At 34.7% G+C, this 16,682-nt stretch overlaps 1 pseudogene; it reads left to right on the forward strand.

Moving 5' to 3' along the window:
- Positions 1-11,022: 11,022 nt before the first annotated feature.
- Positions 11,023-15,453, forward strand: LOC143608963 (phosphatidylinositol 4-phosphate 5-kinase 6-like; annotated as a pseudogene).
- Positions 15,454-16,682: the final 1,229 nt, after the last annotated feature.

Raw genomic sequence — 16,682 nt, forward strand, 5'->3', positions numbered from 1 at the left:
CGGTTTGTGAACCGGTTTGGATGAAACCGGTTTTAAACCCAAACCGGTTTGATTCGGTTTGCCTAAAACCGCTTTTTTTGTACACCTATGATATATATTACTCTAATTTTGTTACATAAAAATGATTTTGTTTTAATAACGTTGTTGCAAAAAAGTAATGTACTTGACACTCAAAAGGCATGTTATTTAGTGTTTCATATAATTTGTGATCAATAAACGTATAAAGATGTAAGTTACATGATCGATAAATTGTTTGGGTCTAAATGTTTTTTTTTGGAGTTTTTTTGTATAAAAATGTTTGGTTTGGTAGGTTTTCTTAAGATTAATGTGTTTCCATTAAGGAGGGTGAACCAATCTTATGTAATTGCCACCTCAACAAAGGCTTATATATCTGATTAGGTTAGTTACCCATGTAGCATACGATAGAATAAATATTTTTTTAAATAATAACATAATGTGAAATAAAAAAAATGTATCACATATATAAAGATATATTATACGGTAAAAAAATTACCCATACCAAATTTGGAAATAAAAAGCTGTTAACAGTTCATAAATCAGAAATTATGTCTTTGTTATTTTATATATCAAAACTTAGTTGTAAATGAGCTACTTTTTTAAACCAACTCGTGGACCAAAACTCATTCTACTTTTAAACTGTTTTGACATGAACAATGTTTGATATTTTAACCGTTAAAGAAACCCACCCGTTTCGTATTGGTTACTTACAAAAATCTAATATTAATAACTAATGCAATATATTTTATATTAAACAAATTAACATATTTATGATGGTCTTAATTCTTTTATATTCAGATTGAATTATTAAAAATTGAAAATGGAATATTAAAAAGAGAAATGTATTTAATATGAGGGGGGGGGGGTGGAGACTTTTGTAAGGATTAATATAGTGATGACATGTGACATTTATAAAGCTTTATTTATTAAATAGTATAGATGTTTCATTTGTATGTGATTTTGTGCGTTAAACTTATAGGGAAATCCTACATAACTTAGGCTATGTGTAGTGGATGAGCTACAAAATGAGGCGATTTGAGTCATGTGACGCCCAGTAAGCAAAAAGTGGGTTTTTATTTTAGGGGTGTAATGGTGTTGTAACCCTATATATACATATATATTACACACACATATTATTATTATTATTATTATTATTATTATTATTATTATTATTATTAAACCAACAAACAAATCCATCGACAACAACTAGCCCCCCCCCATACACACACAAATCGGCCTAATATCGCTTGGGGGCGGTGTTCCACCTTTTTATCGCCCTCTTTGCTCCTCAATTCGCCCACTACATATAGCCTTATGGTTGGAACCGACACAAATCTTGCAACATATGGGATTAATTAGTATGCAGCCATCTAGGGTGTATTGTGCCATAGAACACGGTTGAGAAGAGATTCGTGTGCCCGAGCCATGGTTCACAGTACAATTATAAGGGCACGGTTATAAAAGATCTTGCTCGTCTGGTAAGTCCTTTCAAAAAAGTTGTTAAATATATAAATAGCTAGTTTTTATTCCCCGTATTACGGGGGTTGTTTTATATTATTTGTTCTAATATTTATTTATTTTTTGAATTTATATTATTTTATCGTATGAAAGTTAATAATATACTTATGATTTGGTGATAATTTGTTTCACAAATAAATGAGATGTTATAACCCGATTTAAAAGCTATATGGTTTTGATGAGACCCAAGACTCGTTTATTTCTTTTACTATAAAATTGATTTTTTAATTATAAATAATATTTATGAAAGTTAATAATATACTTATGGTTTGATGAGACCCAATACCCGTTTATTTTTTTTACTATAAAATTGGTTTTTTAATTAATATATGTATCTTTTTTAAAATAAATAAGATATTAATTTTAGTATATCCTATTTTATAGGATTTTTACATCAAATTAAATTCGGTGAGAATAATTTTTAATTTAATGAGATGTTATAACCCGTTTAAGGAATATCTGGGTTTGGTAAAACCCATACCCATGAATTCAAGTCAAATGCATGAGAAGCCTCCATTTAAAAATCAAGCAAATCTGGTGACTCCAAAAAAAGGGGGAGCGACCATATCGCGACACATAGGATTTTAATGTTTTCGTTTATATATATTATAGATTATATGTAAGCGTTTACATCAACGAGGTATACAAATCTAATCAGTGCAACATTTTGTGTTACTAGTCTTTGGAACTGGCCAATGTGGATGTTGAAGATGACAAAGCAGTTTTTTCTCCATGGACGGAACCGATTTTAGAACATGCGTGTTTTTGTTTCGTGAATGGTGTTTTAAGAACTACATTTATTGACTATAGCGTGTTTGTGTTTCGCAATTGGTGTTTTAGGTTGTGTTTTTAATGTTAGTTTTAACGACCAGTCTTAACCGATAGGGTAGGATATGGGGGCATGGCAATCAAGGCAACATATATATCGCAGTTTAGAACTTTAAACAACAAGATACCAACAATTTCAATAATATTATTAGTATTTTAATCTTATTATATAATTATTTATTTATTCATAACCCATGAAAACAAGAAACATTGCATTACAATATCGTTTTAGATACAAAATACTACAATGGAATTTCACCAAATTCTTCGATAGTATGAGAATGATCGAATATCAACCTAGTTATTTATTAATCACTTATAATGATTTTATTTCATGATTGCTTCAAACATCTTTGTAACCGGACCAGAGAGCAACAAACATTAAACATGTTAAAAATATAATTTTATACTATGTAATTGTTAAATGATAACAAAAATACTATAACCCGGACTTAACGGGATTAGTAGGACCAGGTTTAATTTGCTAGTGAAATGAAACCATGGACAAAGATTGCAATATTGGACTAAAATCATATATATGAACAAACCACATGGACGAAAACCGCAGTTTACTCTTAGAAATATTTTGACTAAAATTTTCACTAAAATATCAAACCAATTTAATTTAATTATCGCCCAACACATACATTAATTTCATAATAATTGATAAAAAATTTATAAACTAACAAACTACAAACATAGTTAAGAGAATAACACAAACTAAAACAACTTTCTTCTTCTAAAATGAAATTACAGCTTGGGTTGGTGGGTATATGATTGTATTACATATCATGCCAACGTACTACGACTGCTCCTATCTAAATTTATAGTCAGTGTCACCCAAAATTAATGGAGACGCGATTGTCACCTTTTTATTATTATTAGTTAACGTGACAGACTTGATAGCCGCCTTGCTTCTAGACTCTTTTTTTTTTGGGACATATTAGTATTTTTCCCTCTAGTGTCTATAAAGTATTATTGAATATTGATGTATGGACTTTTTTATGTGTTGGATTTGTAATTTGTTATTTTCAACTCAAATTGAGTTTGATGACTAAATAGTTGATTTATTAAATGATTTTGCACATTAACAAGTGTGAAAATGAAAAATGTTGAACAACGTGAACTTGAGTAGCGACATACAAGAAAATCAGACGATTGTCCAATGTTGTAGAAATCGTTAGGCGCTAGTTGAACGATGGGGTAGAAACTAGCAACTAATCCGGATTAACAGGGATGATAGGATTTGAATTTATATGTAAATTTTCAAAAATACATATATATATATATATATATATATTCCAAATTTTATATGTAAAATTTTCAATTTGACCGATTTAGGACAAATGGGGGGTTAATCAAGCATAAGTTAGTGAAGTAGAGACTAGCGATTAATCGGTGACGTCTAGTCCCAAGACTGTTGTTCCTCATGGTAGTGCGGCTACACCTTGGCCCCATGAATTTTGAGGTTTGACCAAACTGTACAACCTTATTGGTTGCATCTCATTCAACTTGTCACATTAATAATATTTTCTTGTTTTTACATTAAAAAAAAAATGTTCCTTTATTTGTTCATATTCACAATCCTCCCCTCAATAACCCCATCTCTCACAGTTGAATATGGCGACTAGGTCATCAATTGTGTTACTCATAGACCGTAACGGGAAACGTATTCCCGTTCCACTACAGCCATCATTGCTTGGAAGCTTTGTTCGCATTTATTAGTTCATGCTTGACAAGCATGTAATTAGGAAAGGGAAATCTAATTCACTATTGTTTTCATATACTACGCATAAATGTACCTTTCTATTCTCTCCCTTTTAAGTTTAAGAGCATTGTCATCCCATTCTCAATCTCTATTTCTATAATTACACTAAAAAAACACTACATTTCTCTCTTCTGTTCAATTAAATAATATTTTTATACCTTTATCATTAAAGTTTTCTCTCTCCTCTACTCACAACCAATCCAACAAATATTAAAAAATAAATAGGGGCAAAAAATGTTCCTTAAATTTACAAAAAATCACTACATTTCTCTCTCCACCCTATAATTTACACTCACAATCACTCACAACCACACCCTATAATTTGCAAACTCTCCACACATAATTATAGGAGATGAGATGAGAATGCTCTAAGCGAGTACAATCATGAATCAACCATAAAAAGTTTTTTTCTAAAATCTAGGGTAAAAAACATATGATCATATACCTTTAATAATAACATATAACCTTAATAGATATATAATGTGTAATTAATTTTTTTAATTTGACGACAATAAGATCATATTAATCAAAAGTAGTTCCATGTTCCATTAACCGGCTATAACCATGTAGATCGATTACATAACAAGCACCCCATATAGAATTATTTTATTTTGACGGGCACACCATATAGATTATTTTAACCGATTTCAAACTTAGTTTGTACTGTATTCATTAATTCATTAACGTGGAATTAGTTGTCTATCTATTCTATTAAAGCAATACAACTTTTTCTCATGTCATTCAATTAGATTTTTCACATAGATTGCCAAGTGTACAAGTTTTTATTTTTATGTTGTTGGTGAGAATCAAACTCACTACATTGCTTTTAAAATGTTTGTGGTTTACCAACTCAACTATGATGAATTGATGTTAGCATTTTCTTTTTCTTAACTAGTATAGATTCACAACCTTTCATTTTGAATTATTTTAAAATACAAATACAAATTAATTTTACTAATCTATATGTTTTAGAAAATAATTTATATCTTATTAATCTAAAAGATATGTTATTATGTATATTATTAAATCTAACTTTTTTGTTTTTCTTAACCACCCGTGTATCACACATGCTCTATCATATTTGATAATAAGTTAAAAGCGAGTATGGATATGTGACTATATTGCACATATTTATAAATTACAATATTGTTAGATTTGGTCAAATAAAAAATTATTAGGTCAAAGATCTTCAAAAAAGTGTCAAAATAGAATATACCAAGTTGCATTACATATATTTATAATATTGTCATATTGTGTATAACTTTCACGAGAGGTAGATCATCAACTACGTCACGGGTTATGCAATCAAACATACAATAATGATAAAATAGTCAAAAATGTTGTTGAATATTGATACTTGGTAGTATTTGGTTCAATACGTGCCGCATGTCAATGGTGATTTGACTCGCCATTTTGAGGGATGAATATCGTAATGATGGGTTGTGTTATTGACAGACCTAGTGTTTGGATTTTGGAAGACATCATGGATTGTGTACCGACCATTAAACGATAACACAATTTGTCATTGTTATTTAATTATAGTAACTTTATTTCTTCTTTTTTTTGAACGGCCAGAATCAGTGGCGAAACTTGGACTAAGACATTGAGGGGGCCGGACTCAAAATGTATAAAAAATTTCGCAAACGATGGTGTCGGGCTCAAATTTTCGGCCAGAACAGCTAAATTTACACTACGCATAAAAATTTTCGCCCGAAAACGGCTAAATTTTACACCACGTATAAAAAATTTCGACCGAAAATGGCTAAATTTTACACCACGTATAAAAAATTGTGGCCGAAAACGACTAAATTTACATTACGTATAAAAGTTTTCAGACGAAAACAGGTAAATTTACCCTGCTGTGTAAAAAAACAGGGTGGGCCACCCCAGGCCCTTAGGAACCTTCACCACTGGCCCAGAATATATTACTGTTTCAGTCAAAAATTGACAAAGCAACTTTTGATCAAATTAGTGCGTGAGGTGAAGTGCTTGTTGATAATAAGATCGAACACAAAGATATGATTACGAGGGAAAAAACCCTTGATTATGATAATCTTCGTTTCGGTCAAGAGTTTACAACGTAATCTTTAGTCGAATCTCTTCGGTTAAAGATTATGAACTTAACTTTTGGTCGAATTAACCCTTGATTATTATGATCCCCGGCACAAAAAAACCCCGGACGGTGAAAACTATCACCGTCGATATTATTAATAATAAAATCGGTGATTACAAAGGTTGGAGCTGATAAGTGATCGTGAGCTAAGTGATACAATGATTGCCAGTAGCTAAACAAGTGAGTTGTGTGTGGCCTAATGATGTTATCAGCTCAATATATTATAAAAAGTTTACAACTGATATCCCGATTATTCCGGAAACCCTAGACTATTTCTTCAACAAGCCGTTGCTGCCCACGTTATTTGTTGACGAAGTTCAAGTAGCATTCCGTTGCAATCCACGTTCTTATAAACATATTTACCACGTGCTCTTATCTGCAAAACAATCAGATAATATAGGACAATTGAATTAGTCAACGTACCTTCCTCAGAATAACAGCTTAAGTCAACATCCTCAAGTCATGCTCAATTCCGAGGATAAAAAATCTACACCCAACAATTGCCCCCAATTTTTACAGATAAGGCGCGACAGCTGTAAAAATTTCAAATTTTGAAAAGTAAAATATCTTCTGCCAACTGAAAGGACGTGCACGCGGATTGAGGAGAGCCTATAACCGTCCCTCCAGGTTATAATTAAACCATTTCCCAATCTCAAATTAATAATTCTTCCATCGATTCACAATCAGGTCAGTTTTCTTTCCTTGTCTTCTTTATTCTCTTGAAATTTTTCTTCCGATCAAACGATAATGAGAAAGAGAGCTCCTCGAGCGCCCAATCCTTTCTCGTTTGCAACCTCAGATGACTTTGTCGATCAGACTCTTATTCCGGCGACCGACGAAGACCAGTGTCTCTTTAAGGATCTTGACATCAGATTCTTGAAAGATTCAGGCTTGCTACTTTCCGAAGCCATTATTAGACCTTATGACCCTAAAACCAAAGCCGACTTTTCTTCCAAAACCTGGGTGTGTTTCTTTTATTATCCCTTTTCGATCGGCCTTTCATATCCATTTTCCCCACTCATCCAAGAGTTCTTTGTCGTGACCGGATTCTCGTACTCACGAGTTATGCCAATGGAGTGGAGGGTTTTGGCCACAGTAGATCGTCTGAACAAAACCCATGGGTTATCAATAGGTGTGCCTAAGATAGCCGCAACTTATAACCTCTGAACTCACGGATCCTTTCGCTATTGTCTTCAATCTAAATCCAGCCGTCTTTACATGGTTCCCAAGGTGTCCGGTAGCAATCCTGATTGGAAAAAACATTTCTTTTTCGTCCGTCGAGACTCTATTCCGAACGGGATGGATATGCCTATTAAATGGGTTCATAAGGGTAGGAAATCTGTAGGATATAATTTCTTTTTGCAAACGATTTATCTTAATATGGTTTGTTTTTTGACAGTTGTGTTTGAGGATTTGATAAAGTCTAGGAAGGATACGAAGAAAAGGCTCAAGGCATTGTTCAAGGTTCCAGCAAAGGAGTGGGAGTTTTGGTTAGAGGAAGAAATAGGAGAAACAAGTGTGATTGCTGCGAAACCCGCTGAGAGTATGACTTCTAGTAAGTATTTTGGGGATTTTAGGTTTTCTAGGGATTTTGTTATCTTGAAAATAACTTGAGAAACCATTGTATAGGGATGCCGAAGCCAAGTCTTTTAGCTTAGTTGATTTGGATGATCTCATTGAGGATAGGACTGTGGTGAAACAAGAACATTCCAAGACACTTTCTCCGTCGGTGAGAATTCCGACTACTCGCCAAAAAGGTGATGCACAGAAGAAGAGGAAAGCCACCACTTCGGCTGAGACCGAGCCCTTTGCTGATATGACCACCACTGATGCTATAGAGAAGCTTCAAGCTCTTGCTAACTTTCTCGGGACAGTAAGTATTTTTGTTTATTCTGAAAATAGTAATCTGCAGAAAAACTAATGTTAATTTGGGAATAACAGAAAACCGAAAGTTACCGTCAGATATCCCAAGACGCTGAATTGTCCAAGAAAGAGGCTGAAGCCAAGCTCGCCGATCTCCTACAAGATGTTGACACCAAGGACAAGCTGCTCAAAAAGAAGGACAAAGAGATTTCGGATCTCAAAGCCTCATTTGAGTTGGAGAAGACTGAGTTTTTTGAGGAGACCAAGAAGTGTGCAGCCGCCAGCATTCTGGAGCCAATGATCAAGATGTCAGAAGAAGAGCAAGCGAAAGGTCACATGATGGATTCTTGGAATTCCGTAGCTTGGAAGAAAAAACTCAAGACTCTAAGGGGGGAGAAGCTTGAAGAGGATGAGATGGCTTGGACTTCCGAGGTGATCAAGGAGGCTGGAGCTAATGAGGATGCAAAAGAGACTAAGGCTGGGGAGGTGACGGATTTGGAGAAGAAGGAAGGTGACAATGCTGAAGGTGGGAAGGTTTGAACCTGGTTTCCGGGTTGTTTTTATGTATTTTCAATGGTTGTTTTGAACAATTTCTATTTTGGTTATGTAAGGATAATGTAGCAAACTCAGGATAATGGTTTGGGTGGAGGGATCCTGGTTCAGGACGAAACCCAAATCGTCTTTTATTTTCTGCTTTAGAACAATTATGATAGTTCGGGTGGATAGGCTCCATTTTGAGTGAAACCCGGACTATCTTTTCCTTCATTATAATATTAGAACAACTTTTTATGACTTATATTGGCATCCTTTCACTTTTTATGTTTTTAGAAAAATCTAAGTTTTATGAAAAATCTCTTAGTAATAGTTTAAGTTATACCAATAAACCAATATCAAGTCATAAACTTTAAATAATATGAAAGATAAAATATTTGCAAATAGTAAATCATACCAGAACCGTGTATCAATTAACCTGGAAATTGTCTAGATCGTCTTATCCTTGCAATAAGATCATTGTTTAGAATATTCTTCTAATCCTGGGAATATAGCAATAGAATTGTAATATTAGTATTATCCTGCTAATACTTTTAGAAATTCTGGCGACAAGGCCTAAATAAACTGGCGACAAGGCCCTTTAGAAGAGATGAAAAATCTCTTAAACCATTAGAAACGAACTTGCGACAAGGCCTTTTTAAAGAGATGAAAATCTCTTAAATCTTATGAATGAACTGGCGTCGAGGCCCTTTAGAAGAGATGAAAATCTCCTAAACCTTAGATTATGGTACGTCTACCATAAACTTGTGATTCAAACCAATAGCCGAGGATAACGGGGTAACAAGTCACTATATTTCATGTGCTGGCCCTGACTCTCGAACTAAGGCCGAATAAATCATGCGCTACAGGCGTCCTAAGAAGAGATGAAGATCTCTTAAACCTCAAGATTCAAACCAATAGCTGAGGATAACGAGGTAACAAGTCACTATATTTCATGTGCTGGCCCCGCCTCTCAAACTAAGGCTGAATAAATGTGCGCTACCGGCGACCTTAAGAAGAGATGAAAATCCCTCAAGCCTTAGAAGAGGTGAAAACCCCTTATACCTTAAGGATAAGCTGGCGAAGAGGCCCTTAGATACTAGCGACGAAAGCCCAAGTTAACTTCATTCTCCTATATCTACAAAACAGTCAACTCTAAGTGAGGGGTGGGTGTTAGCCTTGCTAACACCCCTCCGATGCTTAAGTCAGTACCTTGTTTGAAGAATAATAACATTAAAAATGAATAAAAGTACAAGTTTGAGTACATACCTTGACCGTTTAGTATAACAGTCATCCTCCGGATAGAAGTCTTACATGAAATATTTTTTGAGATGTGTAGCATTCCAAGCCCTCGTTAGTAAGTCACCATCCAAAGTAGACAATTTGTATGCCCCCTTTCCTGCTTCCGAATCGATCAAGTAAAGACCTTCCCACTTTGGTGCGAGCTTCCCATTCGTAGGATTGGTAATATTTTGAAAAGCTTTTTGGAGAACCAAATCCCCTTCTTGAAACCTTCGAACTCTGATATTCTTGTTGTAGGACTTTGCTATCTTCTGTTGATAAGAAGTCATTCTGATCTTTGCCATATCCCGGAGTTCTTCTACCGCATCTAGATCTTCAAGTAGACTTCGAGTATTATCTTCTACCGCATATAATTATTTTTATATATTATTTTCTATTTTAATTTTCTGTATAAAATAATTTATATATATATATATATATATTATTTAGTTATTTTTATTCATTTTTTATAAAAATATATATTAACAATATATATATATATATATTAATTAATAATTATTAAATATATAATTTAAAAAATTATATAAATGGCAGGCTCGTTTAGGCTCGTGAGCCGGCTCGAGTTCGATAGGTGAAGCTCGGGCTAGGGCTCGTTTATTAAACGAGCTTACTTTTAGGCTTGAGCTCGGGCTCGATTAAGCTCGGCTCGTTCGAGCTTTTTAACGAGCCGATCCCGAGTACTCGCGAGCACCTAAATAAATAATAAAAAACAAAATCTAAGTTCATAAATCATAATAAATCACATTAATATCACACACATTCTTTTTTCATGTAACACTTATGATCATGAACTCTGTCAAGTTCACCAGTCCATTTACTATGTCAAGCAAAACATTAAAACCCTAAAATATTATTACTATTATTATTATTATTATTATTATTATTATTATTAAGAGAAAGAAAAGGTCGTTGTTGGATTCCATAATCAATGGAATGGAATGGAACAGAACAGCTGGGCACATTCATCTCAAATTTAGAAGCCACAGGTACCCTACTTTCTGCAAAATCCAAAACACCCATCAACAGTATTAATAACAATAACCCCTTTTTGTTTCTTTCTTGGGTTGCATACCAGGTGTTCGATGAAATGCATCTGAGAGTTTTCTTGAAAGTTTAAGTTTTTATTGGGGGTTTGAGTATTTTGATTGTTGGCATTGTTTGGTTATTGTTTCCGTGATTTGGGTTTGGTTTGTTGGGTTTTAGAAAGTGGGGTTTATTGGGTTGCACACCAGGTGTTTGTTGTAATGCGTCTGAGAGTTATGTTGATGATGCAAGGTGAGCTTGATCAGGGCTAATTGCATCACTGGTTTGTATGTAAATTAGCATCCGATTGAGGGAGATAGTGTGTGTTATATCACTTTTTTGATTGGGAGAATGAGCAAAGAATTTGCCGGTTTTTTGAAGTCGTGGGAAGCGAAAGTTAAGAAGTCGAGGGCGGTTAGCATTTTTACGACAATGTCTGTGGCTCATGTGGATGAAGAAGGTGGTGATGCTGAGGCTTTTCATGTGGAAAAGATTTTTTCAAATGGGGATATTTATATGGGTCGGTGGGTTGCGGAAAACTGCCCTCACGGGGTCGGAAAGTATTTATGGTTGGACGGGTTTATGTATTTTGGTGAGTGGTGTAAAGGGAAGGTTAATGGTAAAGGGAAGTTTAGTTGGCCGTCGGGTGCTACTTACGAGGGTCAGTTCAAGAACTGTTATATGGACGGTGAGGGTACGTTTACGGGTTCGTTGAATCATACTTATAAAGGTTGTTGGGTTATGAATAAGAAGCATGGGAAGGAAGTATGAGTTATGCGAACGGTGATCATTATGAAGGTGATTGGAGGAAAGGGTTGTATGATGGTTACGGGACGTATCAATGGAATAACGGTCATCAGTATACCGGCCAATGGAAGAGAGGAAAGATGAGTGGGAACGGAATCTTGGTTTGGGATAACGGGAATCGGTTTGACGGGAATTGGGAGTGTGGGTTTCCGAAAGGTAACGGCGTGTTTACGTTTCAAGATGGGAGTTTCTATTCGGGTGTTTGGGGTAAGGATCTTAAAGAACAACATGTGAAGTTTTGTTCGTTGAATTCGGCTGTTGCGCATGATGATTGGGATCCGAGTCAGTTGTTTTCGTTTGTTTTGAGTGAATACGTGGTTTATGAGGTGGAATCGCTTACGGTTTTTCCCTCAGATAAGACGTTTAGTTGGTCAAATACCGAAGGAAAACATCAAAAGCAACCCGTGAGAAAAAATTCTAAAATTGATACCAACATTATCAGACAATCTATTGATGGTTTGGGACTAAACCAACGAGCAACCGAGAGGCAAGGTGTCACGATAAGCAAAGGGCATAAGAATTACGAGCTCATGCTCAATCTACAGCTTGGAATAAGGTATATTTTGGATAATTATCTCTTGTTCATATAATCAAATCATATGCTAATATGTGTTGAATGTTATGGTGCGAATGCAGACATTCTGTAGGGAGGAATAGTCAATCTAAACCTCTTGATTTGAAGCCTACCGCTTCTGATTACAAGGAAACGTTATGGACCAGATTTCCTCCTGAAGGATCCAAACATACGCCACCTCAACCGTCGTGTGGTTTTAAGTTTAAAGATTATTGCCCGTCGGTTTTCAGGTTAGACGATACTTTTATATGATTTTCAAATATCATAGTTTATTTATAATTTTAGACTGTTTTTAAATATTATATGCGGTTTCAGGACACTTAGGAGTTTATTTAATGTGGATCCAATGGATTACATGTTATCAATATGTGGTAACGAGGCTCTTCGTGAGCTCTCGTTTCCTGGAAAAAGTGGCAGTTTCGTTTACATGACATCTGATAACAAGTATATGATAAAGACGATGAAAAAGTCAGAAGTCAAAGTGAGTCAATTCTTTAATCTAATTCACTCTTTATTACTTGTTGCCAGTGATTATAAATTTATAATGTTTAACTGTTACAGGTACTAAGGAGGATGCTTCCAGCATACTTTGAGCATATAAAATCCTTTGAAAACACATCATCATCGTACTCAGTATATCCCACCAATAGCAATGCTATGGTAGGGTCTGAGGAGGGTAAGATGTAGACAGTCTTACCTCTATCCCATAGGGATAGAGAGGCTGCTTCCGGTGAGACCCCCGACTCGATAGTAGTTTTGTATCAAGCCTTGGACATAAGGCACATAGCACTCAATCATCAGGGACACCGGCTGATTGGTGCATGTGCCCTTGTCTTTCGGCTATCAACGCCACCACATGATGCCTGATTAACCTTCCGCCACTTTTAACGTTATTTTCACGAGATTAGTAAAATAACGTCAAAATTAGTGCACTTTTACTTTTGCCCACCCGAGGGTTCACACATATATAAATTATATGCGCGCACCGCAAGCAGGGCGTATCCTTTGAAAACACACTCCTCACCAAATTTTTTGGGTTACATTGTGTGAACTTGAGCGGATCTTCGCAACGAAAGGTACGAGTAAAAATATTTTAGCCTTTTGAAATTTTTTTTTTGTAACACTTGGTTGCTGATTATGTTGTGGTTTCATGGGTAGGTCCGGTTCGTTGTTATGGGAAACTTGTTCTCTACCAATGTACCAATTCATAGGCGGTTTGACTTAAAAGGATCTTCCCATGGTCGAATAACAGATAAACCCGAGTCTGAAATTGATGCAAATACCACCCTCAAAGATCTTGATCTCAATTATATTTTCCGGTTGCAGAAAGATCGGTTTCAAGAGTTTTATAGGTGAACATTTTAACCCCTCTTGATTGATTTGATACGGTCTTATTAAGGCACAATATTTTGCTAATTAAGACATAATATATTGTGTTGATGCAGGCAGATCAACAGGGACTGTGAGTTTCTTGAACAGGAAAGAATTATGGATTATAGTCTTTTAGTTGGTATTAGTGTTCAAGAATCCAATCAGGACTTATCGGCAGATGAAGGTGCTTTGTCTAGATCTTGTCTACACACATATTTACAAATTTATGAGCCCAAAGTGACAATTATCTTGGTTTCATTCATAGGGAACACTGAACCGGATAGCAGCGGGTCAAGCCCTAGGGTTTCTTCAGCAGATACAGATTCCTCTCTTGACCCTAAACGGTAAGTTGTTAGGTGATTTTTTTACTCTACTTGTTATAAATGGGTCGATTTGTGTATGTTTGATCTCTAACGGGTCAAATAAAAAGCTCAGCAAGAAGTAGGGCTGTCCAAACCGCTCGTCGCTCGAACTCACTTGTCGCTCGCTCGGAAATTGCTCGCTCGTTTTTTCGCTTGATTGAAAACGAGCCGCTCTGCTCGGTTTGGTTTGAAAACGAGCAAAGCAACGGGCAATGGTCTGCTCGGTTCGGTTCGGCTCGAATATTTTTAATTTATTTTATATATAATTATATATGAACAAATATATAAATATATAGACAAAACCCATAAATATAAGCTTACAATTATTTTTACCCCTTAAAATTTTTCATATTCCGTCAATTTTTTAGTTTTATTTGTTCGCTTCAAGTTTTCAGAATACTAGAAGTTTGTTTACATGATCATTATATCTCACTTCAAACTTATATTTAATAAAAAATTACAATCTATTACACGTTTAAAAACTACTAATTTATTTAAAAAATATATTATTTACAACATTCAAATTTGTTTCTTATTGAAAATTTTAAAGTGAAAAAGAAATAAGTAATGCTCGAAATCGCTCGATGTTTGATCGAAAATGCTCGATTCGATTTTGGCTTGTTTCGGTTTTCGCTCGGCTCGTGAACAGCCCTAGCAAGAGTTAGTTTAAACGGGTCAAATAGTTCGAATGGATTAAACATGTTGAAAGTCATCCAAAGCCTGCTTATAATGCATGCATACAAAGTCCTAGATTATTTTTATAATTTATTATTCTTATTTGTGATCTCATTTTAACATTTTAGATTTACTATTCTGCAGGTGGGCCCCTGTAAGGCTGGGCGTTAACATGCCAGCTCGGGTAGAACTCACGGTTAGAAGTCACGAGACTCAGTTAGTTGGTGAACCGACACAAGAATTCCATGATGTCATACTGTTCTTTGGTATAATAGACATATTACAAGATTATGACATCAGTAAAAAGCTTGAGCATGCTTATAAGTCATTCCAGTACGACCCGACTTCCATTTCTGCCGTGGACCCCATACAGTACTCGAAGCGCTTCCGAGATTTCATATTTAGTGTTTTTAAAGAAGACGGTTAAAAGTTTTAAGGATCGGGCTCAAGTTTTTGCAGTGAGCCTAGACAAATGTACAGCCCTTGTGAACGGGGATTCAATCGTTGACCACTAAGTTTCGGGTTCAAAATTTGATGATATAATGTATACATACATACAACGGTTTTTGGGCCGATTTTGATTCATTTATTTACTAATTCGCGAGCTGTAAGTTAGGTTAGCGTTTAGAAGTTATTGAAGGTGTAGGTGGTTTATATATATGTTGAAATGATGAATGAGTTCAAAGTGTATCAAATTTTGTATTAACGTTTTTTATCACTAAAAAAAAAGCGAAACCGAAGAATACAAAATAATAAAATAATGGAACCATTAACCGGACCAAACTAGAATGGTGTGGCGTCTTTACCATATACGTATATAATAACCGCGATAGTAACCAGGGTGTTTGTGGTCTGGTTTGACTCCTGGGTCGTAATTATAAATATGACTCATTTATTATAAGTAGATTATATACTTGTATAACTGGATATTATAGATAAAGGTAAATGGTTGGTTTTCTTTACATGGTCGATTGTAAGTCTCAAACTATGAAACTAGTTTTTAAAGTTAAACCGTGAGCTACACCGTATAATTTTCTAAACGACTTAGCCGGACATGCTTATTAACTTTGGTTCAAACGACTCAGTTGGTTTAAATAGGCACCTAATATGAGTAATATCTACTTTATACATTCAATGTTTTTTTTTTGGGTACTTTTATTTATTTATTTATTATGAATACATTTATGAATTTATGATATGGTAGGTAAGAAGACAAGACAACATGGGGGGAGGAATATCCCATGGACCATTTCATATGTACGAATAAAACGTGTGTCCAATGTTGTTCTTGGAACCCCAACATGCCACAGAAATAATTAATAATCAAGATTTTATGAAAATTTTTAATACAGTTATTTATTTTGTTTTTGTTTTTAAATATTTTTTTGTACAATAATAATTCACATATACCCTTTTAACAGCCCATCCGAAATCCATTTAAATCAAATCTCTTTCAATTATTCGCTTCTTTAAATTTTAAAATATTTTTCGTACAATAAGAATTCACAATTTCACATACTCTTTTAACAACAAATCTTTAAATCGATAATCATTAGCATTTTAAAATCATTTAAATCAAATTTCCCTATCTAGCTGTTAAAACAATAAAAATGAAAATCTCTCTATCTAACAACTGGCATTAACTATTTCTCCTTATCGTGATTTAGGGATGTAAACAAACCGAATCGAACAAAGTCTTGTTCATCTTTGTCCGTTAAACTTTTATCGCACAAGCGAAGGGTTCACACACAGCTAATCGAACGAAACATCTTGTTTGTGTCTGTTCATTAAGGAAATAAACCTTTTCGTGAATGGTTTATGGGCACAAACGAACGAACACAAATGAGCACAAAATGTTTTATTATGTTTGACTGACCGGGAATGGTCAGTGTCAACGATTCAATATGGCTTCCAAGTTTATGTTGACGT

The sequence above is a fragment of the Bidens hawaiensis genome, unplaced genomic scaffold, assembly GCF_021521415.1.
Source record: "Bidens hawaiensis isolate Kalapana, Puna unplaced genomic scaffold, B.hawaiensis_p1.1 tig00419464_1, whole genome shotgun sequence".
Taxonomy (NCBI): Eukaryota; Viridiplantae; Streptophyta; class Magnoliopsida; order Asterales; family Asteraceae; genus Bidens; species Bidens hawaiensis.